The sequence below is a fragment of the Anthonomus grandis genome, chromosome 4, assembly GCF_022605725.1.
Source record: "Anthonomus grandis grandis chromosome 4, icAntGran1.3, whole genome shotgun sequence".
Taxonomy (NCBI): domain Eukaryota; kingdom Metazoa; phylum Arthropoda; class Insecta; order Coleoptera; family Curculionidae; genus Anthonomus; species Anthonomus grandis.
In genome coordinates, this window is record NC_065549.1 from 223,850 (window position 1) to 251,824 (window position 27,975).

Genomic DNA, 27,975 nt, shown 5'->3' on the forward strand with positions numbered 1-27,975 from the left:
GTAAATACAAAGAATCAGAACAGAACTTTTAGTTTTATAGAAGGAAACTTATAAACTAATAAAAAGAACCGTTAACAAACGCACGAATTACAAAAAAATACTTTTTTTTTGGGACCTACCCCTACGCAGCTGCAGTGGAACCATGTTTTGCATTTTAGGCATTGAATCATGTCCCTGCCTTCGTCCAATTCACACTCCCCACAGAACCATTTTCCCGATTCCTGTTTCATTAAGTCCTTTGTTTTTGGGCCTTTGTTTATTAGCCTGTTTTCCTTTACAGGTTTTTTTATTTTTTTATTTTTATTTTTTCCCACACTGGCCTCAAGATCGTCCCTATAAGCACTACTAGTTATTTCCACTGACTTTTGAATGCCTCTACGTCTTTTTGTTACATTCTCATTTACAACTGTTTTGGGTATAGGGGCGACTTCATCTAATAGTGATGCCGTGGATGTTGAAGATTGGTTCAAATCGAGGACTGGTGGTTCGGACACAGACGTGGAGCAGTCCCGTTGTACTGTCTTCCTTAGTGTCCGATTAGTTCCTTCAATTTCCGAAGCATCATGTTGGTCGTTTGTCTGAGTAACATTTGGCATTAAAGCATCAGCAGCAATGAAATCAGATTCTTTAAAGACATGCCTATCAATAGGCCAAACACCTGATACCCTGAAACCAGTCACTGCCGTTTCAATGGTTGCCGCTCTTCCATATGCTTTATTTAAGAGCCATTCGTCCAATATTGCTCCTTAACCATTTTTCTGAAACCTGAGTGTAATATACCTTTAATGGTTTGAAAAAGGATCTATCTAGTGGCTGTAAGCGATGAGTGGTATGATCCGGTAGTTGAACCATTATCACACCATTTTCTCTTGCTAGAAGAAGAGCTTCAAGATTTTTACAATGTGTTGTGTGCCCATCTAGCAGAAGTAGCACCTTATTGTCCTTTGTAGGACGAACCGTATTTATGAAATGCTTCAACCATTTCACGAATATCTCGCTGGTGATGTATCCGGAATCCGATATCATGATTTTACTTCCAGGTGGAGCTCTATTAGCTAGTTCTGGGGTAAGCCTCTTGCGCTTAAAAATTATCATAGGTGGCACGTAAAAGCCTGATACACTCACACAACAAACTATTGTTGTATTATGTTGTATTACATATTGGCCGTGACAACCTTTTGACATTTTTTGGCTACGGTGGAAAAACCAGATTCATCCATGTTAAAGATGGTTGTTGCCTCGATTTTGTGCTCATCACACAATTTTTCCAGTAAGTCGTAGAATTCCAGAACGTTTTCTTTGTTAAATCCTTTAATCCTATTGAGTGAAGTGGATTGAGGTTGACGCAGGGATAAATTGGGGTGTCTCTTCATAAATTTGTAGTACCATTTCTTACCCGCAATTCTTTTTTCTTTGTTGAACTGATGAGGGATTTTGTGTTTTTCAGCCAAATCAAAAGCAATCTTTCGAATATCACGTATAGTCAATCCAAAAAGGCAGTTTGCAAATTGAACGATACGCTCACAAAGTAGTTCTTCAAGTTCACTGTCAAATGTAGTACTTCTTCCAAACGATTTCTTTGTACCCTTGGCTGTTTTTTTTATTTCTCGTACATGCCGAAGTAGTATGGCTTTAGGAATGTTATATTCCCGATAACATTTATTCAAGCCCTTTTCACCAGAGTTATAGGCAGCTAAAGCCTTCTCCAAATCGGCCGCCGACCACTTTCCATAATTTCCTCTTTTCGCCATCTGCAAAAAAATACATACAGAGTGTAACTAAATTGATGATCAATATTGATACCACGTGTTCTTGAGCCAAAAAAAGGACAAGAGTTCATGTAACAATTTTTCCTGCGGCACTCCGTTGCCGAGATACAAGGTGCTAAAATTAAACAATGCCATAATTTTATTGAACTAAAAAAACGGTACGCTACTGCTTTTTTTAAAATAAAAATTATTTTTGTAATCTTCCATTAGTTTCTAACAAAAATGTCCTTTCAACTTTTTTCTGTGCGGTGAACGGTTTTTAAGTAAAAAAATAAAATTCATTTATTTGCATGACCTGTGCATCTTTAAGGATGAAGCAAATGCAGGTAAATACATTTAATTTTTTTACTCGGAAATTGTTCACTGCACAGAAAAAAGTTAAAAGAACATTTTTGTTAAAAACTAATGGAAGATTACAAAAATAATTTTTATTTAAAAAAAAGCAGTAGCGTACCGTTTTTTTTTTAGTTGAATAAAAATGTGGCAGTTTTTACTAAAGTAAAAAAAGCCAAAGCACCCTGTATCTCGGATACGGAGTGCCGTAAGAAAAAATATTACATGAACCTTTTCACGAACTCAAGAGTACGTGGTATCAATATTGACCATCACTTTAGTACTATACCCTGTTTATTAATAAGTACCACTGTAACCATCACTTATTACATTTAGATAAATATTTTATAAAAAAAAAACAGTTGCTTAAATTAAACCCCGGTTCAACTTAGGATACCGTTTGGGGTTCAACATGAGCAACCCGACAAAATTTTAAACGTAACCTGATACTTCAAAACGAATAGATTTTCAATGCATTCAAATATGCTTAAAATATTGCTTAGAATATGTAGTATTTATTGTTATATAGTCGCAGACTATATTATGCACGCCACGTCGGGCCCGAAAAATCGTGTTTTTTTGGAAATAAAAATTCATATCTTTGGCTGTATGGCTAGTGAAACGATGAAATTTGGCATAGGGTCTCTCAATACATTGGGAATGATGGATCCGTAAACAATTTTTTTTTCGGGTACCATCAAACGGAGCGGTACTGTCTCAAAGTCAAAAATTCGTAAAAAAACCGGTCAAAATTCATTTTTGCACGAGATCTCAATTTTAACGCTGTCAAAAAAATTGAAATTTTTAGGCCTAAAAGACTTTATAGTAATTCATGTCTGTATACTTTTTGGGCCCGATCGGTATACAGGGTGAGTTGTTATAAGCGAACAAAAGTGACTAAAAAAAAAATTCAAACTTCTCCAGAGGCTAAAAAAAAATTTTTATAAAAAAAGTGTTTCGGCGAAAAGACTTCATTTTATAAGAGATTTAACATACTTGGAGCTTTTTTTTGTAAAAAATTTATTTTACGAGTTCTAGCATTTTCAGTTTTTTGAGATTTTCCGCCAAACGATACTTATTTTGGGAAATTTTTTTTTTTCAAAAAATAACTTCATCTTTTACCTTTCATATGGCATATAACCGAAATTTTTGGGAACCATACAGGGCGAGCAATAATGAACTTTACCCATGAAGGTCCGACCCGAAAATCACATTTTATTTAATAACTTTTTAGTGGTTGCACCTGGACAATTTATATTCTCAGGCATTAAATACTTTAATAACCCCAGTATTTGTATAAAATTACAATCTTCCAACTTTAATAGGTTCTGAGCAATTCGAATTTTCGCGTTTAATTCATTTGCCGCGTCCCTGTACATGGTGAAAAGATGAAACAACATCTAAAGGATCCGAAATTTTGTTTTACAACACATACTAAAATTTCAGGGTTCCAGCGATAGTACAAGTACCCGAAAAATGCGATTTTATGAAAAAAGTCCATTTTTTTGCGTTTTTGCAGGTAATTGGAGGTGTCAACCTAAACTCTGATGAAATGGCTAGTGGGAACAATACTTTGACGCATGGTGGATACAAATTTTTTGCTCGTGACAGGTGGCCGGGACTTGGTTGGGTTTTTTGTAAAATTATGAATGAAAATGAACCGGAAACGATCAGGGAAAGGAAGCACCGAATCAGAAAATGAATGGGCTTTCCGAATCTGTGCATATCAATTGGGGAAATTGTGTATTGCGGCCAGGAAAATTCGGCAAACATTTTGACGTCTTCGAAAAATGCCGTTTTTTTGAAATGTCAGTGTCTTTATACCGGGGTGAGACGAAATGAAATTTGCCCGATTATTTTATTAAAATTATTCGAATATATACACGGGTCAGTCGTAATGATCTACTTAATTTAAAATAAGAATTTAGATATTAGGTGAGTTTTTACTATTTAGTTTATTATTAATAAATGTTAACAATTCTTAAACATTGCTTTTGGGATATAAATAAAAATTTTTTGAAATTATTGATTTTTAAGGTTAGTCGAGTATCATAACTTTTTTGGTATTGGTGCGATTTGGTTGAAATTTGGTACCTAGTACCTATTTCGGATAAGATTAATAAATTTTTACAGATATTTGACATGACTATGTTTTAAGGTCACGTGACTATTGGTACTTTTTTGCTATGAGTCCGATTGGGTTCAAATTTGGTACTTGGGCTTTATTTAGGATGCAATTATTAATTTTTGACAGATATTTGACATTTGGCTTTCGGGTCACGTGACTATTGGTACTTTTTTGCTATTGGTCTGATTGGGTTCAAATTTGGTATTTGGGCTTTATTTAGGATGCAATTATTAATTTTTGACAGATATTTGACATTTGACTTCCGGGTCACGTGACTATTGTAACTTATTTGCTATTGGTCTGATTGGGTTCAAATTTGGTATTTATGCTTTATTTAGGATACAATTAATATATTTTAACAGATAATTGACATATTGAATTTTAAAGTCACGTGACTTTCATAATTCTTTTGCTATTGATCCGATTGGGTTGAAATTTAGTATTTGGGCTTTATTTAGGATGCAAGTAATAAATTTTGCCAGAAATTTGACATATTGAATTTTAAAGTCACGTGACTTCCATGACTTTTTTGCTATTGATCCGATTGGGTTTAAATTTGGAATTTGGAGTTTATTTAGGATGCAATTGTTGATTTTTTACAAAATTTTAAAATATTGAGTTCTAGGGTCACGTGACTATCAAAATTTCCTATTTGATTGAAAAATGCTATTAGATGATATGTATATATTTGTAGATAATATTTTGTATTACCCTATTCCTTTTATCTTAATTAGTTAAATTATTTCTTAAATTTCCCTTTAAAAAAAAATTTAAAAAATCATCGGTTCGAATACATAGGCTTTAAAGGGAACTTATCTTCTTTCCTAATATTGTAGCATTATTATAGGTTTTGAAAAATTTTGTTATTAAGCTTTTTCATTACTTTTTGAATGGTCTTTAGCCAGAAAAAAGAAATTTTGAATTTGGAGCATGTTTTGAAAAAATTTTCATTTTGGGCCGGATTTTGTTCGAAAATCGAAAAATGCAAAGAAATAGGTTTTCTGTTTATTTTAGAGTCAAATTGGTAATAATCTTTTTTAAAGATACTTTGAAGTAGTACAGGATAGAAAAATAAAAAATTGAAATTTTTCCATAGGGCTCTTGATAATTTGATATTTATGATTAATAGTTTTTTACAATTTTCTCCGAATCTGTGATAGCTATAATCAATTAGTTTTAACATTCGAATACCTCGTAACATTCCCTAGAACTTTTGTTTAAGGCAAAAAGTTGTCAGAGTTATAGTTTATTTAGAAAAAAATAAAAACCGTTTTTTCGACATTTTTCATGGCTGTACCCCTTTCGATTTTCGACCAAAAAAAAAATTTTTTTTTCTTGAGTTTTTTTAGTGAAAATTACCAGTTTAGGGCTAAAACTAAAATTTGTCATAAATTATTTAAAAAAAAAAAAGAATGCTGTGGGAAAAAACCAGTTTTCTTTTGTTTTTCCCACATTTTTACTAATATCTCGGCTTCTATAGCTTCGATTCAATTCGTTGATGGTTTCTTTTATTTCTTATTCTCCTCCTGTCAATTCTTTTGATATTTTATTACTATTACATTTCAAAATAAAAAGAAAAATTGAAACAAATCGACGTAAAATCCCTATTTGTTCTATTTAAATAAATAGACCCTTATGGGAACTTCTCTCTGAATTTGGTATTTATGGTTTATTTAGGATAAAACTAATAAATTATAACAGATAACTGACATTTAAGTTTCAGCCTAGGTCACGTGACTACCGTAACTTTTTTGCTATTGGTCCGATTCTGTTCGAATTTGGTATTCAGGCTTTATTTAGAATACAATTAATATACTTTCACAGATATTTGAAATATAAGACAGTATATTGACACACAACGCGACTATATAACAAATTATGGTTCTTTGAAGCATGATACCCCAACAACTGGTCCTTTCTTTCCTTGGCAGGTAAACGTTAGCCTCCCTGACTCACCTAAGTACACCTGATAATTTTTGATTGTTTTTTAAAATTCCCTTATGGCTTTTCACAGACCAAGACCTAAAGGTTCCAAACTGGTCCCCACGGACCAAAAGTATAGGAGCGAAGCGACTATACTTGTTATTAATACATTTGCTCTTACCTTTTTTATAAGGTCTTAATCTACTTAGGTACACACCGAAAAATTTAAATAAAATATGGCTTCTTAACACATCAACAAATGCACGAACACTGTTGTTGTGGAAAGAAACCACGTGCCGCGAAATAAAGTGGTCTGGGAATCTTGATTTGGAAAAAAAATTATAGACGGCGTTAGGTTTTCTCGTAGTGGGAAATTTTAAGGAGGTTCAATTTGGGAGGCGGTTCAATATGGGCGCCCTTACCCTACATAATAAAGAGCAAGTTTTGGTGGGTTTGGACTTGAATGTGTTAGCAATTTCCAAGACTTGACTTAGTCTTGATTTGTTAGAGATGCAAATTACTGATAACAAATGCCACTTTTATAGCGATGATAGAAATGGGAAGAGTGGTGTAGATGTGTACGTCAGAAATAACGTATATTTCAAGTAGAAGTTTTATGCTATATAAAAAACTACATAATGAAGTTTGTACAGCTTTGGGAAGAAATTGCTTAGAAATCAATTAACTATGCTTTAACAAGGATTTTTTTACAAAAAAGTTGTTTATAGGAGAGCCTGAAAGACAATAAATTATTAATCGGATTGGAAAATTTTATGAAATTGCTGAACTTCAGACCTAATGCCTCCGATAATGTTAACGGTTTCCCGGTATAATTTTTCATGTTTTCCAGGCCTTTGTAAAAATGCTTCATTTTCCTGCCGAATGTTAAATTAAAGTCTCTTTTTTATGCCATTCCAGGCTTTTAGAGTTGATTTGTATGTAATTCAAGTACAGATTTTCTTCCAGGATTTTGAAGTAACTTCTTAATGCTATTCCAGGCCTTCGAAATTAATTTTCACTTCCTTTCAGGCTTTTGGAATCATTTTATATATCTGCTAGGCATTGCAGGAAAATTTGTCGTACTTTCCGGAGCTTGAAACTTATTTTTTACAACTCTAACGTTTTTGGAGAAATTTTTCATTTACCCAACCTAAACCAAGTTATACATTTGCCAGTAAAAGATAAATTATTTTGTTTCTCACAGGCACTCTTGAACTAAGATTTCCATTATTTTGATTTTTTGTAAATGGAAGTCTAAAGTAAAGTCTTCAGAGTGGTCCATAAATCAATAATTTCAAAATTTTAACAAAAATAAAATTCAAGATATACACTTATTAATAAGAGACAAATTATTTTGTTTTCTCCAGGCACTCCTAGAATAAGAACTCCAGTATCTTAAATTTTGCAAATGCATTTTTGTCATAAAAAAATCTTCAGGCTAGTCCATAAATTAATAATTTTAAAATTTTAACTACTAGATCCTAAGATATTCAATTGGTAATAAAGAAACACTCTTTATTTTTTACAGGCACTCCTGGAACAAAAATACCAATGCCGTGACAATTAGTGCAAGAATTTTAGTATTGCTTTAAAAAAATGACTAAAAGAGTGCTCTAAAAAATCAATTAATTAAAAATTACTAAATTTTGATCATCAAAATCCAAAATATTCACTTGTCAATAGAAAAAAAAAAAATTTCTTACAAGTACCCCTGTAATGAGAATTCTATTATCTTATTGTAACACAATTAGAATTTTTGAATTTGAACAACAGTAATAATAAATTCTATTATCAGTGAGAAGTAGCGTCAACATAACGTTAGGATTATTTCCGAAAGCGTTTTCCACCCAATCTCTTGTTGTCGGTCAAATCGTGCAATTTCGATCCCGTTTGCTCCCTTTTCTCGTTTGCGCGTTTATACATCCAGGAATTTAAAGATTAATGCCCACAAAGCCGACGAAATTGAACTGGATTTACCATCGCCTACACCCGACATAATAACATACAACTCAGTAACCTGCTTAAGGCTTTTTGAAAAATAACTCCGCTACTACTGACGTGATGGATATTTTTCCATTTGAAAGAATTTCTATACCCTGATACTTGCGTTTATGTTTTCTGTGACTAAAATGCCGTAATAGTATAAAGTTGATTTTATAAAGTAATTGAAATGTAAATATTTTTTTAAATTTACTTCCGTTGTTATTTTTCTAATAAATAAATAGACATGCTGTCAAATGCCTTCGCTAATTCCAAGAACAAAACAATGCATTTATCACCATTATTTCAATGTAATAGTGTAGTAATAATGACTTAGAAAGTAGTTCATGAATTACATATAAAGTACTCAAATCAGCCGTAACACTCCTATTAATTTTTTGATAGCGAAATATTGATATTAAAAAAGTCAATCAATTTACATTATAGTCATTTTTTTACGATCTATATCTTCCTTGTCTCCCGCTTTATATATAGGTATAACAACAGAGGTTCTAAATTATTTAGACTAGATCTGTTTTAAAATTGGATTAATAATAATATGAAAACAAAGTAAATCCACTGAAATAATAAATTTGTGCGTGGATTATACAGTGTGTCCAAGATAAGGATGTCTATCATGGATACCTCGGCAGCTATAGAAGATACGAGGTTGATTAAATTAGAAAAAAGTTGCGCATTTAAGAGCCTAACAATACGCCGTTTAGAAAGTTTTAAAATTTTTAATAGATCCGGAGACATTCGAGAAAAACCGAAATTTGCCGGTTTCGTTTTTATTTTTTTCTGGCGTTATTTAACGAGATATGGAAAAACAAAAGACACTTTGTAAAATTTATAGTTTGACATATTTTATAAAATAATTGTTCATCTTAGTCATGTCATGCTCTTGTTTTGCTTTATATCTCCTTAAGTATCCTTAATCATATCTTATCTTTATCCTTCGTCATAGAGTATAACGGTATCATTGGCAAATGAAGAGACTTTTACTTCGTATTTATCTTGCAATAGTTCGTTTATATGAATAGAAAACAGTATTGGCACAAGAACTGTTCTTTAAAATCATCTTTTATTAGAAAGGTACGATTTAAATATTTCTAGGGATTTATCTCTGAGTCCGTTTACTTCCATTTGTGGTCAAGAGTGTCAAAAGCATGCGTTAGGTCTAGAAATATGCATATAATGTCTTTGTTTTTGTCTAAACTAAGTAACTAGTCCCCGTTCGCTTTTGACAATTTTAACTTAATTTTTTGCCTTGACTTGTATCATGTAGTGTTGTTCTCTGCTTTTTTGGCCGAAACACGTGTAATCCTTTGACTTTTATTTTAATAAATTTGAGACCTGTGACTTAGAGTTCGTTTCATTACTATATTATAATAAATAAAATACTTTTATAGAATCTTAATTCTGGATTTCAAATACCACCAAAAGTCTTTTTTTAAAAACGATGTGCTATTCTCTCGCCCCGTTCGTTTCTCTAACGCTTTATTGCCGTCCAGTTTCCTGTCCATTTACGCTCGTATATATTACTCGGACTGCACTATCTTCCCCAAAACCGCACTGTCAGTTCACGATATAAAGTTAAAACAGCCTGCAGCGCTTGGCTGCTTGTCTACGGCTCAAAAAATGATTAATTTCTGCCACTACAATATGAAGTTTCCTCGTTTTGTTCTTTCACACGATGTATAGGTATTTGTGCTCCGATTTTTCACTTTATTGTGTTTTTAAATTAACTTTGGGGTATTTAATAAGGAGGCATTTTGGTTATTAAATATTAAGTAGTATATACCTAAATAGCCCGACATACTAAAATTAATTAAAGTAACTAAAAGTTTTGTATTAAGATTCGTTTGAATACAAGCGTGTGTGAACTGTGGTGCAAATATAAAATATTAGACCCAAGTTAACAGATAAAATTAAATAAAATATAATTTTGATATTTTGAGACTGAGACTTAGAGTTTTTATTTCATAAGTCATTATATTTTGAAAAATTTTCAGTCTTTTTTTGGTTCTAGACAACTTTCCATTATGTACGTCATTTTTTGATTTAGGCTTTTGACTACACAATAAACCTCTCAAAATAGGAATCAAATTTTATAATTTTATTAACCGATTTCTAAATAACAAAAATCAAAATTCTGATTTAAGTTAGACCCAAGAAAAATCTCTTATCTTATCTTTTTATTTAATAGAAATCCTCTTAAACAAAATTTTTTAGAGCTTAGAAATTTTGTTTTTTGATCTTTGTCTGCTAATAAATATCCATTCACAACAAGAAATTTCAAATAAAACAAAAATAGCTCAACCATCGTCCGCAATAACTAAAAATCCATGTAAAATTTCCGAACTCGTAAAAAAATGAGAAATGTCGACACAAGGAATACCGTCGAGACCCCAAAACGTAAACACGCAAAATTCACGAATAAGTGCGCTTGACATTAGTTCAAGGGCTTTTAATGGCCGTGCAAAAATTGCCGGACATCCACTTTTTTCACTTTTTTTTTTTGTTTTGTTTTTGGTCGAGTTTCGAGTTGACAGGGAACGCGTTTCGACATTTTAAGCTCGGGCTATTTTGGCCTGCGCTCTTTTTTCGACGTTCCGAATTTGACAAATTGTTGCCGTAATGGGGCGCGATAAGGTCATTTATTTTTACCATTGTATGCCGGACCTTTTACGGCCAATAGGGAGAATTATTTATAAGGGAATACGTAAAAAGTATCAAGTACACGTAGAGAAACCTTTCTCTATTTTATTTTTGTGGTAGTTTATTTACAAACCGATAGTGAATAGGAGTTTGCAAATATTTTTCGCACTCAAAATCAGGAAAAAATTGGATAACAAACGTCTTTTGTTATTATAAAGAATATTATAAAAAATAATACAGATCAGAAGAGTCTTGAGCAAAATCTATATTATGAAAAATTCATCGTGAGTTACTCATTTTATTGGGAATTACGTCATTTTTATAATAAAAATCTATTTAGTAAATATTATTTCACACGCTCAATTATTCTGTTATAATCTTTCTTCTTCTTTTCAATAATTGAGCGTGCGAGATAGTGTTTGCTAAATTGATTTTGATTGTAAAAGTAACGTAATACCCAAGAAAATAAGTAGCTCAATAAGTATGTTGATACATAAATGTAAACAGAAAATTGAGAGCCTATAGGAATTTACTAAAATGTAACAATTTTTATATTATTGCCAGACTATAGAACTTTTAAATCAAATAAGTGATGATTTAAGGCATATATAGCTCATAAAAACCCAATAAAAGCCTAACAATTTTTGTATTTTTGATCAAATAGTGAACCTTTAAGTCAAATAAATAATTATTTAAAGGCGCACAAGAGCTTATCAAAATTTTATAATTTTCTGTTCATTCTTGATTTGTGAACCTTTATATTTAATAAAATACTTATTTAAATCATACAGAGTCTTTAAGAGCACATCAAGATCTTAACAATTTTTGTATTTCTGACTTAATAGTAAACTTTTAAATCAATAAAATATTCATTTAAAGCATAGAGAGCTTATTAAAATGTAACAATTTTTTTTTACATTATTGTTAGATTGCAAAATTTTAAAATCAAATTAATGCTTATTTCGTCCTTACAATGTCCAACTATCGAGTGTGATAAAAAGGATTTTTCAAACTCGATACATTGCTGTTATACTAGACGTAATACGTCTTGTGGCAAATTATTGAATCCGTAGCTCCTTTAGAACGCGTTTTAGAAGTAGCGAATATATATGTTTTTCTATATTTTACAGAATCAAAGTATCGAATATTCACATTCGTTTTTTTGTACCGAGATTACATAAAACTTGTTATATTTGTAAATCTACACACTATCGAATATGACACATTTGCTAGTTAGACACTGCAAATATCAAAAAATCTTGAATATCATAATATCGAATGTGGCACATTCGATAGTTACGCTTTGGAGAAAATGCGAATCCTTTGAAATTAACGGATGTCATTTTATACAATATTTCATATTCGATAGTTGGAGTTCGTAAGTATTAGCAGAGTATACGAACGTGGCTTCAATTAATTTATCGAATGTGCCATATTTCTTAGTTTGAATCCGCAGCTAGTTTAGTTGGCACTGGTCCAGGGAACCACGAGTGGCTATACTTAGATTTTCTTTAAAACGTGTTGTTTGCCGCCTTTATTGCAAAAAAATGTCAAAACGTGTCTTATTTTTACAAGGATTTAAAGATTCCTGTGAAAAAAAGATATGGTTTAGGCCTAGTAGTGTTAGTGGTCCTTCATTCACTTCTTGTGAGAAGAAAGAAAACGTACCGGTCGGCGACATAAATAAAGGTATGTACATTTTTGTACATCTTTTAAACTTAATATTGTTGTTTTTAGTTATTAATGAACCAAATTACATAGAGACTGATGTCTGTCACGACCAGTCTTGTGAGAGTAATGATGTTGATCATACTAGGGATTTTTTTTCCTATGATAACATAAGTCACCCCGAAAAAGGTAATAATAAATAATCATTTTATTATTACGAGTAATTTTGAGAAAATATAAATAACTTTTTTAGAATATTTATGCCTAACCTCTGTAGTCGATGATTTTTTGGACCCTATACCTTTTTCAGAGCAGATCATTATGAGTAAACCTGTTGAGATTAATAAAAAAGGTATTTTTATTATCTGCTTTTTTAATTTTTTAGATCCATCCATCCTATTTCTATAATATATTATTTTTATTTTTTTTTAGTTACTGATAACATAAATGAAGTGCAAGATAATGATTGCGACCAATTAACTAATACGCGCTCTAGTAAAAATCTTCTTAAGGAAGGTAATATTAAATATAAAACAAATAATTGATTAATATATTTTTGAAAACATCTTTATTACTTTTTTTATATGGTTTATACCTAAGTCCCGGAAAGAATTCTGATGTAGATGATTCAGACTCTGACCCTACTTTTTTGCATGAGCAAGTAAATTGCGAGGAGTCTGATGATGAATCTGAAACATAAGGTATTTTTTTCTTTGTAATATATTTTTTTGTCTAATAATTTTAATTTTAGTTAAAAATTATGAATACCCTAAACGGCAGAAGGATAATAAAAGGGACAGAGTAATCACCTCTAGTGATGAAGAGAATATTGAAAATCAACAAATAAAAACTTGACAAACAGTACTAACGTGCAAGATGTAAGTAGAGCATCCACTCTAGTACTAGTGATTGTTTATTGGAACCACCTAAAAAACGCTGTAGATCCAATCCTAACACCTGGAAGCGAAATAAAAATAAAAAGCTTCGTCTAAAAGGTGAAGCAAACGTTACCAAAAGTGGCAAAAATATAAAAGTATGAAAACAAACACATTTTAATGAAACGAAACTATAACGAGACTACAAAAAAAAGAGGATATTATTAAACAACTCCTTATAATAATAGACTTCCCATAACCGATGTAAAAAAATGAGATCTTTTGTCAATGTGCTCACAAAATTTGATCCCAAAACCCTACCACCAATACTACTACTCCCTACCAACATCAAGCGAAGTAAGGCACTGTCTACCAGAGCTAGATGCTGCTAATGAAGATGAAGATGAGCCCGAAGAGATTTAAAAAATATTTCTAATTGTAATTTAATTTCATGTTTAAATTTCCGTGAGAATGATGATTCTTCTATCATTTAATTTCACTTAACCATATTTTTATTTTGTTCTTGGTTTTGTTTTCTAATGTGTTTAGTGCTTATAATAAATAATTTGTATGTCAATTTTTGTTTCGTTACTTGACTTTTATTTAAAACAAAAAAATTAAATTTTTATAATACAAACAATCGAATATGTCACATTCGATTCTTTGAAGTAAAATTTTTAACAAAGCCGTAAATTGGTACACATTTTTAATAAGATGCAAAGTGACGAATACAGATTTTTAGCCTATAATAAGAACAAAAATTGTTAGTGTTAGTACTATCACAAAAAGAATGAAAAACTGCATAACAGTAATATGAAAAAAACAAGTTGGCATTATGCCATAATTTTTAAATGATAATTAAATATGTTTTTTAGCTCTCCTGAAAAGTAGGCATTTTCACATTCGATATTTGGACATTGTAGGGACGATTTAAAGCATAAAGAGCCTATAGGAGTTTATTAAGATCCTAACAATTTATTCATTACACTTTCAAGAATTACCTGGCATTTCACTTGAAATTGAGAAATGTAGTTAGTTACTTCACGTTTCTATTACTATTTCTTTACTTCTTTTTTTACTAATCTTTTAAAATGGTCACTCTTCCTTATTTGTTTCTACTGAGACACTATCAAATTCATTTTGTAAACGTAACTGACTTATATATTTTATAAATTCTGATATTATTATAGCCTGCATATAACCCCATTTTATAAAACAAAATTAGGAATATTTATATAGAATGAAATTACATACTACTGTATTTATTCTATCATACATATTGTATAAAACTTTTACTTCTGCGGAATTCTATTCTTACTATATACCTTTATCTTATAATATAAGTTGTAAGAACGTCTATATTATTGTTTGACAAAATTATCGTAATGATACGCTTTATAAAATAAAATTATTTTTTAAGGGTTAACCACGTTTCTGAAAATGCCAAAATATTGTTCAGTTTCCCAAATTTAGTATTCATTGAACGAATGTTGTGAGATGCTTGGTACGGCCTTGTGTGCTCCAATGTTCTCATGCATAGTAAACGTTGCATCAATATTATTAACAAACAATATATTTGTAAAATGAAAAAAATAGTAACATGTAGAATTTCATAACGAACCCATTGATGTGAAAAACAAATGTCACTGTAACCCGTTCAATGCTTTGGAGGGCAGAACAGTTCTGATAGTTTATTTACAAATCGATAGTAAGTAGGAGTTTGTAAATATTTTTCACACTCAAAGTGACAAAAATTGAAGAACTGTTTTATCTGTGCTGTACAGAAATCTTAATCACATAACAAGTGAACAAATTTAATTAACTGCCCAAAGCCTGTTAAGCGAAAAGAAACTGACAAAAATCCCTCTCTTCCCACCCAGTTTCTGATAAGTAATTAGCGTGTTGTTGACCGACATTATCTTTCTTCGTGCTTATTTTACCGGGAGGACTTTAAAGGAATAAATTATTGCTTTGTCCAGATAAGGGAAACAATTATTCATATCTATTACGGTGGCGTTATACTTTATCTTTTAGTTAAGCTTCGCGGAATATAATTTCTGAAGATTAATTCGGTTGCTGCTGCCTCTACCGGAAAACCAGTTAGCAACTTTTGAACGGTTGTAATTTTTGTTTTTGACAGCGACTTTTTTTCCATTTTGCTGACTTCACTTAAAATTATGACGGCATCAGTGGTAATTTATAAAAAAAAAGGAGTTTTCGCTTCTTAAAAATGCTTAATGTAACGCGAGTAAAATGCACAAAATATAATTCTTGCATCTTGGGCGAATCGCAACAACCTGATTCTCCCAGCAGTTTAAAATATCTGCCATTTTCTCTGAAACTTAAACTAAATCGACCGTTTCGGATGCACATTTCGCTCTGGCAGCTGCAGGTTTCGTTTTCAGGCTAAATTTTCCGGAAACTGACTGTTTTTATGTCTTATTTAGTTACAAAGAAAAAAACAGACAAACAATCTGAGGAACTTTTAGTAGAAGCGAAATGTTAAAAGGCGAGATTTAAGTTATGTTTTTTATTTCTTTCTTTAGTTGCGTGACTGTATAAATTAAAATTAGAACTCGAACCAAAGGTAGCACTTCAAGTTGAAATTATACAAATGCCCCTAACGCGGTAGTTGTTACTTCACCGTGTAGGAAATTACCCTTGGAAGTAAGTGTACAATAATTATTTAATTCTGGGGTAAAGGGTATAATTTTGATGCAAATACAGGGTGATTCATGAGGAAATGTCAATATTTCAGGTATGTATTCAGGACTCATAAATTAATTAATATTGACCTTATGGAGATTTTAACTGAAATCACCTGAAAGGAACTGCAGGTTGTTAATAAACAAATATAGTCGCTTCGCTCCTATACTTTTGGTTCGTGGGGACCAGTTTGGAACCTTTAGGTCTTGTCTGTAAACAGCCATAAAAGAATTCTTAAAAAAAACAAGAATTATCAGGAGTACTTAAGTCTTGTCAATCGGGAGGCCAACTTTTATATGCCAAGAAAAGAGAAAACCAGTTGTTGGGGTATCATGCTTTAAAGAACTATAATGTGTTATATAGTCGCGTTGTATGTCAATATAATGCGTTATATTCAAATATCTGTTAACGTTTATTAATTGCATCCTAAATAAACTCCAATTATCAAATTTCAACCCAATCGGATCAATAGCAAAAGAGTTACGGTGTCAGTTGACCTGGACCTGAAATGTCAAATATCTGTCAAAATTTATTATTTGCATCCCAAATAAATTCCAAATGCCAAATAAAATTTTTTAAATACAATTCAAGTGAAAACACATATGCACAATATTTCAAAATTTGGCAAAAATTGAAAAATCTTATCCTAAATGAACCTCAAATATCAAGTTGGTACTAAAATCGGACCCATAGGAAAAAAGTTTTGGTTGTCACGTAACCCTAAAACTCAATATTTTAAAAATTAAAAAAAAAAAAATAATTATACCCTAAACCAAACCCAAATTTCATTCAAATCGAGCAAATACCAAAAAAGTTAAAAAAAAATTGCCACATAAAATAATAATACCCATTAAATCTCGATTAGATTTTTTTTTATCATTTGGACCCACTGTATTGTAATTTTTGTCTAGCAAAATGCCTTGTATAAGCCACTGTGTCTCATGAATATTATAATAATACACGACAAATGCTAAAACGTCAAAACGTTGCCGAATTATCACGGCTAAAAGAACCCGATTTGGGAAAAGATATGCACATATTCGGATTCTCCAGAGTCTCTTGAATAATTCCGTACCAATTTCAAGAAGTTCTGAGCTGTGTTAAGCATTTTATCAATGAAATTAGGAAGCAAGTCCCAGGCGATTCATCCACGTTGACGCCATGTTGTCAAAACCGCCATAAAAGTCGGCATTAAAATCGCGCGTAGACATCAAAATCGACCATTTTCGGACGATGATTTCGGGCAAAAAAAATGGTTTTTGCCTTATGGTTTGTACATGGAAAAATAGTATAAAGCCTTAGGAACAGTTTAACATCAATTCTGGACCGATTCCAATCGGTTTTAGTAGTTAAATTTCGATTATAAAAAGGGTCTTTCTTCGGCGAAAATCGCCGTTTTCGTTGCCATGGAGACGCGGCCATGGGTAGCTTTGAGATTTCATCAGTGTGCAGGGTGATTTTTCGTGCTTGGACTTTTTTGAAAAAAAATTACTTTTAGGGTACTTGTCAAAATAGCGAAAAATTACATTTTAGTCTGTTATAGTAAAATTAATGGCGCATCTGCTCGATTGGTTTTGGTTTATCTATAACTTACAGGGTGCTCACAATTAATTTCTAAAGTCAAAAAATGTTAAAAAATTCATAACTCAAAAACGGTTTTACTTAGAAGTACCGTTAATATTGCAAAACATTCTCCTTGTCACACGCTACAAACAGCCCATAAGCCATTTGGCTCTAGGGGGCGCTACTAAAAAGTTATTAGGGCTGAAAAAAATAAAGTGTAAAAAAGGGTATTTTTGACTGAGCACTGCTCACTCTGTATAAATGATAGCGTTAAACTTAATACGTCGTTTTATTTGGAATAAATGGAGGTGAAAAAACTAAAAAAAATCAATTTTTTGAGGTTTTTTTGATTTTTTTCCCAAAAGAAACTATTTTTTTAAAAAAAATTCTTAATAAAATTTGTAGCTCCTAATAAAGCGAACATATCTTCTGTGAGTTATTATTTCCGGAAAGATACCGTTAAACTGTCAGAGGAGCTAGAAGATCGCATATGTCTAAAACTTTGGACATTAAAAAAATACTTCCCGTATACTGAGAATACCCAAAAACACTATCTATACCGCACTATCTCACCTTAACTCTAATCGATCTGTAGAGTTTCATAATATTCAAAGAACCGTTGCGATCTGTATCGAATCAAGACTGGAAAAATTGGACAAAAATTATTTTTTGAGTTTAAAAGCATCCTAGTCCTAAACAAAAAATTAAATGAAAGTTTGTAAGTAATCGTGTTATAGCCTTATATTTTTTGATTATAAAAAGTTAAGCATCTTTTCTCTAACCTAAATACAACCAAAGTTATAAGCACTTTTGTCCAGCGGGTCCGAATTTTGTGCGAAAACTCCCCTGCGGGAGAGCCCCTCCATTAGAGCTTCGCTCTAATAACAAATATAAGTAACTTTTCAAACCGTCAAAAGGGTTTTTAAATTTAAATATATCAGCAATTATTGAGTAAACACACTCCAAAGTATTAAAAAGTATTAAACACACTCCAAAAATACAAAAATGAAAGTAAATTAAAATAATGAATTTGAATTAGAACAATGTGCAACTGTCAAAATTTATTATTTTCAATTTAATTTGTTTATCGTATGTAATGATTGCCAATGATTTTTCCATATTTATCTAAATTTACCTCACATAATTATTATTAGATTGAGATTATGATGTTTAAGTTAAATTATCTTTTTATTGTAATAACTTCAGAATTTTCAGAAATTTTATTATGTTTATATAATTTAAATTAGTTCGGTGTCTAGATAAAGTGCGATGCTAAATAAACAAAAGAAATCTAATAATTATTGATGCAAAATAACGTTAAACGTCAAAAATTCTTTCTAGTAAATTTAATCTACATGTAGATCTTGACTAGAAATTGAAATTTTACATTTACTATTGAAATTTTACAGTACCCTGTAAATTTTTATGCAAAAAAGGAAAAAGGTCTTACATTTCACTTTTAAACAAGCGCAAATTAAACAGAATCGTATAAATTATTTAAAAGTTGTAGCCATTTAAACAATTTCACTTTCACTGCCTTCTTTAACCAAAATGATGGAAAATACTTTAGGGGGTTTCTAATTATTTAAAAAAAAACCTTAGGTTGACATTTTTCGGAAAAAATTAGAACTGAATTATTGACACATTAAATACGCTCCCTAGTGGCCAAATTTCGAACTGAAAAATATATTCCAGCATTTTTTCTTGGTCACGTTTATAATGTCCAGTGATGTCAGATTGACAGTTATATCGACGCTCGCAAATAGGAACATCGTATCTCGAAAGAGCACGTTTTGAGAAAAATGGGTTTAAAGTTTCAGATTTTGTTTAATGATTTGTAAAGCAACCACTACGGATTAAGCACTAAAAATTTAAAGACGGTGTAAATATGTTATTAAGGCACCTTTTCAAAGAAAAAAATTGTTGGAAAATCGGGTTTTCTTTTTTAAATTTAAGTTTAAAATAGTTACGAGGTTATTATCTGACCATATTTTGGTACTTAATATCGTATCTTGAGATAAGATAAGACTATCGGGTATTTGTTAAAAAATTATTATCTTATTTAAAGATACGATATTAGAATGTTTATAATAAAGGCCTAAAACACCTAAAAATTTAAAAAATCACACAAATAAGTGGAGATACAGATATAAAGACGAAACTAAGACAAAACCGTTAAAATTTTCCCGATAGCTCCAATAGAAGCCGAGATATCGACCTTCAAAGTTTGGGGTTTTTCATTTTTCGGATATACCCCCCCGTATCGAATTTTTTCACCAAAAATTGATTTTTTTCGAAATCAAACTAAGTATACCAGCGTCTTATTTGGGTCACCTAGATTACGGAAACACCGGGTTATAACAGGATCCGAGCAGAACTAAGGGAATGAGAGCACTTTGAAAATCCTGAAAAAGTCGTTTTTGACGTCCGTTTTTGAGGCCAAAAATGGGCATCAAAAATGCCATATCTCGGCTATCTTAAAAGTGAGCTTTTATAAGCCTTGCCTAATCCCTTGTTTTGGCAACTTAACTTTAGTTTCATTTTCTTACTAATGGTTTTCTTCTTTAAATCTAGCAAGCAATGGTTATTCTCATCGACAAAATCATATTTAATTTTTATTTGCAAAGGATCGTTAGGTAATATTTCAATTTCTTTTATATCATTGTATCTTATAGTTTTTCCATTTTGATCTGTTCTCCAGTTTCTTTCGGGTGTTACTAGTCCCTTTAAGTCATAAACCATATCTTGACTGACTTCTATAATATTATACGGTTCACCTGTAACTATTGCCATTTTTATAAGCATAATCCACTGCTCTGGTAGGTAAATTACTTTACCCTTTTTTTGTCGCTCTATAAGAGCATGGACACTGTCTCCCTCGTTCTGCGTATGGCCCTTTTCTAGGAAATATTATCAAAGCTTTTATCAGAAATATTTTTTCCCTACGCTGTGCGATGAGTAGTTACTCAGATATGGCCGGCGACCTCTCTTAGTTGTAGACCCGGTACAAGAAAAATGTCAGTGACTTAATAGGATGGAAGAAGTGCCGTGTATTAAAAAAGGGTGTGACTGTGCAAAGTTTAAAGTCGGTTGAGCTCTTAGCCTTGCCTGGTGTTGAGCAAATAAAGGAAAGTAAGAAAAAAATACATTGATCAGGACAATAGGGCATTTTTTACCACTATTTTAGATTTTTAATCATTTATTATTTTTATGGACTTAGATCATTTCCGTTATTTCTTCACTTATTTTGCTTTACGAAGTTTCTTTGATGTCTTACCACAGAATATTTGTTTTAGTTTATCTCTGTGTTCGTTAATAAAGCCAATTGTCCATAAAAAAATAACATTATTTGTTTTATTTTCCTTATTTGTCAAGTTTTCTTTGATATCTAGCAGTTTTAGATCACGTAGCTTGACCACTCTTCAATTCATGAAAATCTTCTTGCTCTGAGATTTGCGGTTTATATTAATTTTATCATAAAAAATCAAAATTAAAGTTGCGCCTTTATGATTTTTAATAGGACGAAATAAAAAATGACAGACAACAAAACATTTGGGCACCGAGTTAAAACTCGTATATCAAGAGATAAAAAGAAGGCAAGTGGCAGAAGCGTACCGAATTATGTTTCATATATTCTTTATCTCAAACGAAACGAGCTCATTGCGATGCATAGTTTCCCTTCCCTCAGAGAGCATATTTCCACCATATTTCATTCTGGAACGGAATAGATCATTTAAAAAGTTTCCATTTTAAAACAGGCAGAAAGTTATCTAACCGGAAACCATAACGTTAACGTGTAGGTCGTACACACACACACACACAAGGCTCTTTCTATTATAATGGTAAAGTTCGATTGTTTTAAGAACTTTTTGAAAAGCTGTTTTCCGCCGGTATTACATTATATTTTAAAATTTAATCTTAGTTTTGGTAAGTTTCTTTCTTCGTGAGGGCAAAAATACCTGCGATACCCCGGCTCTCAGGGAAACAAACTTTCGATGGAATGGAGTTTTACATTTTTATGGAAACTTACAAAACAACTGTTACTGCCGCATGGAAGTGGACCATTAAGGAATATGTAATAGAAAGTACACTTTCGTGCTGAAAGGAAAACTTTGGTTGCATTACTTCTTACTGAATTTAAATTAGGTTTAAATTTTTCATTTTTCTTTTTAAAACTATTCAATGGCTGTTATATATTTTTTATTTAAATAAAAATTTAGAGAGTCCTGCGTTATTTCTAATAAGCCGCTTTAGAAATTGAAAATCACGTTCCAAGATTTAATTTAGTCCAATAACTTTATTTGCGGGCACGAATTATCGACGAAAATCCCCCATCGTCATTTAAATTGAGTTTTTTTTTTAATTTTTTAATAAACAAACCAGCCACGAGTCCAAATAAAAACATTTTTTAATATTAAAACGACTTGGAATGTTAATAATGAAATATTCGTTTAAAAACAGAAAATGCTACGCTTATACTGGGTTAATTTTTTTGGATTGTAATGAAATGTTTTGCGGATATGATGAGCCAAATTATTTAGAAAAATATTAATTTCAAAACATTCTTTTCATGCTCATAAGAGAATTTAAACAAAAAAGGCACTCACTCAATTATATTTGTATACAGGATGTTTCACTAAGCGTGGATCGCGACTATATCGACGCTCGCAAATAAGAACATCGTAACTCGATTTTTGACGAAATTGAGTTAAGACTACTTTCTAGTATGAAATTTTCTTCCATTTCCTTTAAAATAATAAAAAATTAAAATTTTTGAAAAAAACAGGAATTTAAAAAAAAAGTTTTATCGTATTTGCTTCGCAAGAAAACTGGCGTTAATAAAATCGTAACTTAAGTTACAAACTCTATAAATGGCTAATAAACAACTTCGTATCTAGAGTTACAAGAAGACTGCAGCAAATCTAATAAAAACAGTTCATCGTATGTCTACATACAATAATAATACTGATAAATATTGATGAAGTAGATCCTGCTGTATTATTATTTGGTACTACTCAATCTAGCTTCACTCTGTTTTTTTCTTCTTGATTTCGTATTTGTATTATCGCCAAACGCAATAGAGTTCATTGTAATTACTTTAACATATAAATACACAGACAAAAACAATCGAATCTAACGACAAACCAACCAAGAATATCGACCTGCATACCGGCACTTAGATCAATTATTAGCAAAGAATATGATGCCAGACATAGAGGTGGCCCCATCTTTGGACTTCGTTTGCAAGCCCTATAGGGTAAAATTGGCACTTAGATTTCATAGTAGGATATTGGCGGTGGCACATAGAATATATTGAGAGAAAAAAGACGAAAATGTATATTTTGGCACTTAGATCATTTAGCTCGACCACTCTTCAATTATTGTGCCTTCTTTGTAGCAGTTTCATAATTAGAGTTTCCAAAATAGGGGCGTAAATAAAAGTTTAATAACTAAGAGTGTCTCATGAAATTAATTAAAGAAAGTTTTTGCCAATTTTCAAATTTGTAATTTTTTTTTATGATAAGCTTTTGGTTCTGGTACTGATTTTCGAGATACTGCAGTGGCGTGCAGTGGCATTAAGAGTAGGGTAGGCACTAGGCAATAAGGTAGCATAATTTTTTTAAATGTAATTACCATTAGAAAATCGTCGAGAAGAATCGTTTCCTTGATGAACCGGAACATTGTCTTTATTTACACAAATTTATTTAAAAATGTCTGACTAACTGAGAAACAGAAACAATCATTTTTTATAAATTAGTTCAATACGATGATTTTTCACCAAAAATGCATTGATAACATCATCATAAAAAGTCGACTTAGAGTTCTCCAAGAAAATTATTGATAAACTGCTAAGCCGTTCTTGTCCTTGAGTATTACGTAAATACGTGTGGATGCGTTTTAATCCAGAGAACGAACGTTCTGCAGATGCCGAGCTAGCGGGAATTGTTACGATTAATTTTGCTAATTTGATTAATTGAGGGAACACTTCGCACATTTTTTTTCCTGGCAAAAACGTATGACTTCATAAGCATTCATGTCTTTGAATTCTGATGATGAATACAAATAATTAAGCACATTTTTCAATTTTAAAATCAAACTTTTGTCCGTATTTCAATTTTAATCCATTGAATATTTCATCTGGAAATTTATTTTTAAAAGTTTCGAAACAATCAGAATCCAAAAGACGGAAAAAATTTAATAGTCTAATTTCCCTGTAACGATCATCAATTTCGCTTTTGATGTTGTCAACTATTTCTCTGAAAATTCGCCTGTAATGCGTTTTAACATCATCCATATTTCGTTTTCTTCGAGGTTCGCCATAAGCATTCGCACATTTACTATATATTTTTTCGATTTCTATGAATAAATTCTCCAAAAATGCTGTGAAACTCTCATTTTTTTTAATACAATAACCAATATAAGATAGTTTCGACATGTATTATATTACACAGTACATCCGTCTGAACAAATATTTGATTGAAAATTTCCAAGGAGTTAGTTAGATTAGAGTTAGTTCCAAGTTCTGTCGCATATAAGCGCTATAATAGGTGCTGCCTTCGTATCTCCATATATTTTCCATATTAAGGCAATGTCCACCTTACGAAGCCCGCATATGGGCCACCTACATTTATTTATTTATTTATTTTCTTAAGGATACAAACAGGTAAACCCACTACAGTATCCACTCATAAATATAGAAGTAAATATAAACTTGCAAACACTAAAGTTAAATACACTTAACAATTGCTAAACCAGAAAAAGACTATTAAATTTTAAATACTAATCTATATATACTAATTCCCACACAAAAGACAAAGTCTGGGACACGAATTGTGGTAGCTCTCTGTTCAATACACCTCTCAGGTTTTTCTGGATTTCAAAAAAGAGATCTATGTTATTATAAAAATTTGATAATCTCATCATTCTACACAGTGGAGATGACTAACAACTGTTAGTATTTCTGAAAGGTAAATTAAAAAGATCACTAAGTCTTAACTGCTGTGATGGAACATTAAACCTCAACCCCTGCATCAAACATGGACAATCCACTTTATTATTCAACAGTTTACGCAAAAATAAAAGGTCTGAAATTTTTCTTCTGTTGTCAAGAGTAAGTATACCAAAATGTTTTCTTATATCACCTAAGTCATTAGTAACAATATTTAAATTATCCCTATAATAAAGACACTTTAAAAATTTGTTCTGCACCGATTCCAATCTATCTTTATAAATTGAGTAAATCGGATTCCAAACAACACACCCAAAATTAAGCTTGCTATAAACAAATGCATAATACAAAAAAATATAGGATCTAGAGGATTTCAAAATTTTAGCCTGCCTATTAATAAACCCTAACATTTTATACGCACTTAACACTAAGGTATTAATATGTTTATCAAAAAGTAACTTCTCGTCAAAAATGATTCCCAAATCCTTCACATCTTGAGCCCTTTTAAGATCAACATTATTTATATTATAATTAAATTGGATTTTTAATTTATTTTTAGTAAATGAAATAAACTGACATTTTTCAATATTTAAAAAAAGGCAATTGATCCGACAGTATTCAACAAGGCTTTCTATATCCTCTTGCAGGAGCTGGCAGTCTTCGTGTGATTTTATAGGTCTAAAGAATTTAAGATCATCTGCATAAAGCAAAAACTCCGAGTGTTTAAAACATTTAAATATAACATTTATAAATATTATAAAAAAAAGGGGACTTAAATGAGGTCCTTGGGGCACCCCCGACGTTACATTAACTATTTCGGAGTTTACGCCGTTTATGCAGACTGTGAACCTTCGATTTGAGAGATAAGATTCAACCCATTTTAAAAGAAAACCACCCACCCCTACCAAAGCTAGTTTTTTTAGCAAAATTGAAATGTTAATTTTATCGAAGGCCTTGCTGAAGTCCGTGTAGACGCTACCAACCTGAATACGTTTGTCCATATTTTTCTTTAAAAATTCAAGATAGGTGAGAAGATTGCTGTCTACAGAACGGTTTGCAAAAAACCCATGTTGTTCAAAAATCAATTGTCCTTTCACCAACTTAAAAAAATATGTATATAAAAGTTTTTCAAAAAATTTTGCAAATATACTGAGCTTACTTATTGGACGGTAGTTAGAGATAATATTTTTTTGTCCGTTCTTATATATAGGAATTACATTGGAAACCTTCCACGCATCCAGAAATTGACCTTGTAAAAGCGATTGATTATATAATTTATATAAAGGATATGAGAGCCCTCTAGAACAATTTTTGACAAATAATGAAGGTATGCCATCAGGGCCTGCACCCTTTTTAGGATGCAGATCATTAATTCCTGCTACAACCTCATCCAGTTGAAATTGAATTAAACCTAGATTATCATGTGTCATGTTACTGTTATGGTGATTATTTGATACACTTGGCGCTACAAAAACTGAATTAAAATACTCTGAGTATAAATCGCTAATTTCTTTTGAGATGGAGGCTTCAATATTATTATATTTCATAACTGAAGGTAAGCCAGAATTTCCCTTCTTAACAGATACAAGTTTCCAGAAAATTTTATTATTTGTTGATATTTCGTCCTCTAAAAAGGATATGTAATTATTAAAATCACGTTTTATTAGCCCCTTAGATCTACTTCTTAAGAGTTTAAATATGTTTAGATCAGATGGGTTTTTATATATTTTCCATTTTTTCTACATGGGGAATAGCAAGTGCGCTTAAAAGCAAGATTGCCCTATTTTGGATTCCTGGAAATGTTTGCGTTTGCTTTATAATGCAGATGAAAATGATATTTGATATTTTTGATGAAAGGAAGAAGTGAATATTATATTGTTATTTATTTCTCTAATTTTACAAATATTGCTAGGGTAGGCAATGCCTTTTTGCCCACATTGTTTGCACGCCACTGAGATACTGGTACTAATTATTGAGAAAAACCACCTTTTTACAAAAAAATACAATTTTTTCTAAAAATCCCCAAATTAATTAAAAACATAGGTACCTAATAAAATTCACTAAAAAATCTGTGAGTTAATTTTTAAAAAAGTTCATGTCACTGAATTTGAAAAAAATCGTTTCCTTTTCAAAAATCTTATTTTTCTCAAAAATTCTTAAATTAATTAAAAAACGGTAAAATACATGTTTAACAAAATTAATCAAAAAGTCTTTGTGCGAATTTTCACACTTTTACCATCTTTAATTTTTGAATTAGGAGTTTTAAACAAAATTACCATTTTCCCGAAAATTCCCAAATTAATCAAAAAACACTGAAATTAGGTATCAAATAAAAATAATTAATGAATCACTGCGCGCATTTTTAAAATTTGCACCTTTTTTGGTTTTTAAGTTACGAGCTCTCGGTATAGATTTTGAAAAAATCACCTTTTCCCAAATAATGTAATTTTTATTAAAAAAATGTTAATTATTTACAAAATGCTAAAATCGGTATCTAACGACATTAAATAGAGGATCTTTGTGCCAAATTTCAAAATTATATCTTTTTTAATTTTTGACTTATAAACTTTTTGTGCTAATTTAAAAAAAAAATCACCTTTTATCCAAAAAAAACCTTATTTATGTCAAAAATTCCTTAATTAGCTTAAACGATGCAATAGGTAACTAAGGAACTTTCGTATCAGCTTTTAAACCTTATACATATATAATAAAGCCATAAAGATCGAAAGCAAGTAAATCATCAACTGATGATATTGTTTTGTATGTACGGCGGTCGTAGGCAATTTTGAGGATTGAATTTTAAAATTCACCCCCGTAGAAGAAGAAGGGCGGATAAAACCGTAATGTAACTTATGGATATCGTAAAGGCGAACGTGTATAGTAGGGCGTAGCTCGGGTGAGTTTGTACTTGTACCGAGACCGCCGAAAGCGGCTTTTCAACCGAAAACGTTCGTTTTTAAAGTCGAAATAAAGTGATGCTTAAAGGATCGCGGTTGAAACTGAGAGCCGCTCTTTGAGCCATTTTCGGATAACCCTTGAATTAAATATCGAGCGATTTCTCTTTATTCCGCTTAATGACGTTTCAATTTACATGGTGCGTCTTGATCAAAAAATACTTGTTTATGCAAATCGAAACCGACTCCCGACATTTGCTCATTTCGTCCGTAATTCAATTTCAACACCAATAATTTAAAACACATTTTCGTAAATAACTTTGGATATAAAGCAAAGTTTCGTGCCTCTAGAAACCTCCGTTTGCCGGGTCTTGAACGGTCTGATACAATCAGTGTATTAATAATTTAGAAGGCGGTCGCACGCGAACCACGAAACGTCCGACTCGTTTTTTATCACTCCAGGAATTTGTTTCATGCGTGGATTTTATTACATTTGAAGGTACAATAATTATTGTCGAATTCCTTA

General features: G+C 31.3%; 1 protein-coding gene across 3 annotated transcripts in view; it reads left to right on the forward strand.

Moving 5' to 3' along the window:
* Positions 1–27,975, forward strand: part of LOC126734893 (hemicentin-1) — a 393,008-nt gene that overhangs the window by 44,482 nt on the left and 320,551 nt on the right. The window contains exon 1 of one of the 3 annotated variants that reach the window (XM_050438725.1): positions 27,834–27,948. The exons of the other annotated variants lie outside the window; for them this stretch is intronic. The gene's annotated coding sequence lies outside the window, so the exon portion shown is untranslated. Of the gene's footprint in view, positions 1–27,833; positions 27,949–27,975 lie in introns of those variants that run through there. 3 annotated transcript variants of the gene reach the window in all.